This window comes from Meleagris gallopavo, chromosome 10 (genome assembly GCF_000146605.3).
Source record: "Meleagris gallopavo isolate NT-WF06-2002-E0010 breed Aviagen turkey brand Nicholas breeding stock chromosome 10, Turkey_5.1, whole genome shotgun sequence".
NCBI classification, from domain to species: domain Eukaryota; kingdom Metazoa; phylum Chordata; class Aves; order Galliformes; family Phasianidae; genus Meleagris; species Meleagris gallopavo.
Genome location: NC_015020.2, coordinates 22,039,495 through 22,043,341, shown reverse-complemented (window position 1 = coordinate 22,043,341; position 3,847 = coordinate 22,039,495).

Below are 3,847 nucleotides of genomic sequence, written 5' to 3'. Positions count from 1 at the left end.
TCGGGGAGGGGGAGCGGCGTTCTCATCCCCGGGGGGTGTGCTCGATGGGCTGGGTTTGTGGGTGTGTCTGAGGATGGGGAGGGCACGGCCCTCGGTGGTCCTTGGGGTGCAGGAGGTGGGGACAGAGCTGCGAGATGAGGAAAGTACAGCCAGTGGGACAAGCTGTGGGCATCACTGCTGTGTGGCTGGGGCTGCAGTACCCTAGGAACCGGTACCAGGAACCTATGGGCGAGATACTGGTACCCTACAGGTGGGACACCAGGAACCTATTTGTGGGTCTCCCCTATAGGTGGGATACATATGGGTGGGTCTCCACTACCCTACAGGTGGGACACCAGGAGCCCGTGGATGAGATACTGGTACCCTATGGGTGAGACACTGGTACCCTATAGGAGGACACTGGTACCCTACAAGTGGGACACCAGGAACTTATGAGTAGGTCTCCACTACCCTATAGGTGGGGACACCAGTAACTTCTGTGTGGGTCCCCACTGCCCTATAGGTGATACACCAACACCCTGCAGGTAGGACATCAGCACCCCATGGGTGAGACACTGGTACCTTACTGGATATCCTACTGGGACACCTGTACCTTATGGGTGGGACATCGCTCTGACACTGGGCTCAGCACCTCCACTTCAGCACAAGGGGATCCCCAGCGCTCTGTGATTTCTGTGGTTCTCCTCTCTTTGTGGAACTCTCCCTCATTCCAGTTGGATCTCCTTGCCGTGCAGCAGCCGTGGGCATAGCTGGATTTTAAACAAGCCAAGGGTGTTCTGATTGAGACTTGTGATGAGCTGCGTGAGTGGCAGCTGGATCAGTGCACGCTCCTATTCCCACAGGTGCAGGCAGATCTCACCAGCAGCTGTCACACCACGCTGTGATTGCTGAGCACCTCCACAAACCGTGAGCTCCAGCTGCATTCATCAACAGAGACATCTTCTGGACACACTTGTGCTGCTGCTGAGCCCTGGGCTGCAGCTCCTCACAGCCTCACAAAGCTGCTGCTCAGCCTCATAGGGCTGCACCACAGCGTGGGCTGCAACAAAGGCAATTGAAAGGGACGAGCAACTGAGCAACATTTATCCCTGATAAGACTAATAGAGTTTCTTCTTGTTGGAACAATGGGGTATTTTTATAGCTGTGCAGTCTTTACATAACCAACATCTTCGAGCACTTGTTTCAGCTCCCCTTTTCCACTTTTTTTTTTTTTTTTTTGCTTTGCACACAGCATTTCTATTTTCCCTTGGCCTAGGTAACCAAACCCTGAGGTCTGGGTCCTACACTGAGCTGAGGTTTGATGCTTTTGGAGCTCAGCCCGGAGTTTTAGCACTTTACACCATCTGGGTGTGGGCCCATAAAATGCTTAAAATGTTGAAATAAATGAAAGCAGACAGGTGACTGAGTGACAGCAGGATGGCGACGGCCAAGGCAGCAAAAGTCTGAGCTTTATTTGGAGGGAAAGGGGCTGTGAGTACATCTGGTACCAGGAGGACAAACACACACGTAGATTTGCTGGGAGCTGAAAACAGGAGAAAGATTTGGCCTGCAGGATAAAATATCCTCCTGTATTTTCTTCTGGTGACACCAGCAAGCCCTCGGCATCACATCAGCCCCAAACGGTTTGTGTGTGTGTTCCCCAGCTGCCTTTGCAGCAGTTCACCTTGGGCATCCTGGAGGCCACGGGCACACGTGTGTGTTACGTCACAACTCCGAAGTATCTATTTATTGCACGGGGGGCCTTTCAGTGACTGCAGCTCCCTTCTGACTCCCAGCACAGTCAGTGTCTCCAGGATCTCACCAATGGAAGGAGATGGGGACCACCATCACCTGAAGGTTCGGGTTGGATGGTAGGAAAATATTCCTCTCCAAAAGAGCGGTGATGCAGTGGCACAGCTGCACAGGGAGGTGCTGGACTCACCATCCCTGGCGGCGATCCAGAGCTGTGGGGATGTGGCACTGGGGATGTGGTCAGCGGGTATATTAGGATGGGTTGGGCTTGGGGATCGTTTCCAGCCTTCGTGATTCTCTGATAGCACAGTCACTTCTCTGCCTGCTGCCCCAGCACAGGTGGCTGTGTTGGGCCGTGAAGGCTCATCAGCAGTGCCCAGCTGCCACCTCTCCTACGCAGCCAGCCCTGTCCCAGCCTGTAAGCCCAGTGCTGGCCCCCAGCTCCTCCCCACAGCCACACTGCAGGGGCTGCTGAGGACACCGGCCCTGTGACAATGAATGTAGGGCTGCGTTCCTCTCCCAGCCCTGCTCTCTGTTTTGACAAGTGATTCTTTTTATAAATCCCAGTGGTTGTAAAGCTGGGTTTAGTGAACACACCACAGCTCTCGGCACGTTTTTTCGGCAGAATGTGCTGACCTTGCTTCCCAACACAGCAAACAGGCTCTGAATGCTGAGCCCCATCCCACAGATATTCCAGACTTTATCTCAAACCCAACGTCTGCTTCGTCCAAAGGTGATCACTGGGGTCCCAGCCCCAACCCTCCCGTATTTTTCCTTAAACCTCTAAAGCTGCAATGTAACATCTTTTTTCAGTCACAGGATGTATTCCTCAGTAGCAGGACAAACACTTGCCAACCCCCAGGTGCCGCACAGAGCCATGTTGCAGCCTGTGTCCTTCCACACCGTTTGTTCAAGGCACTGGAATGTGCTTTTGTTTCTCAGCAGAGGGAGCTTCTCACATACCAGTTTGAGCACCAACATGGGCAAACCCTCTGAAATCACATCCTGTTTACAGGTGGTACTCCTGACCCCCCGCAACCATGGGCTCAGCTATTTGCTGGACAAAGAAGGCTTGCAGCCTTTCCAAAATTCCTGATTAATTTTCATCACTAGTGCTATTGCCCATCCTTCTGACATCCCAGTGCCACCCGACAGCACTCTGGCAGTCAGTACAGGGCTAAGGGAGCTTGCATGAAAAGAAGAGCTTTCTCACTCTCTCAGTGTCTTCCTTTGGTCCCTCTGAATGCCTCTTGACGCTCTTCTTATGGAGACCCAAGTTTTCAGCCTACTTTTGTCTGCAGCTCGCATGCTCTGTGCAATATCACGTACCTTTATAGCTTCATCTTTCCATTCTTTGTCCAAAAGCTGTGGCACAGCCATTGCTAAGTCCAGCTTTATAGCCAACAAAGTGCTGCCAGTGTTGGCAGAGCAATCTGATGAGCACTCACCAAGGAGATGGTCCACGTGCTCGATGAGAAGCCCCTGCTCTGCGCCCTGCACTGCACCTACACAGAGATGTGTGGGGCATGAACTCATCAGAGAGCTGATCAAGGCAGGAGGAAAAGAATATTTGAAAAGTATTCCTCAGTTAGATCAGCTCTCCAACCTGTCGTACGGTGACAGCACAAGCATTTCTACTGCACAGCATGCCCAGAACAGCACGAGTGGGTGGAAGGGATGGCAGGAAGGGAAGAAGACTGCTTTTTTAAGCACCCTTAAAACGATAATTTAATTGAGAAGAACTGGGATTTTAGTCTTAGAGAAGACTAATCTCAGCTTTTCGTACTGTAGTTGAAAATGATGCTTTGCTAAGCCCGCATTGGTTGCTGGATGATGTTTTGCTCACACCCAAAATAACTAAAATTGAAACAATGTTAGCCTTAAAAAAACCTGTCTCCCCTTCCCTTGCCCCCTCCAGATTCCTGTACCTGGCACCACTATGCATATAGGTGATTCCACTGCAATCTGAACAGTCATTCATTTCTGTTCCTTCAAAGCAGTTTTACACTGCAGTCTTTGAGCTCACCTGCTCCCTCCTTGTTGCACAGGGCCTTACAAAAACGAGAGCAGAGCATGGGAAACATTATAAACACTTCTAATGGGTCTTCATAAAAAA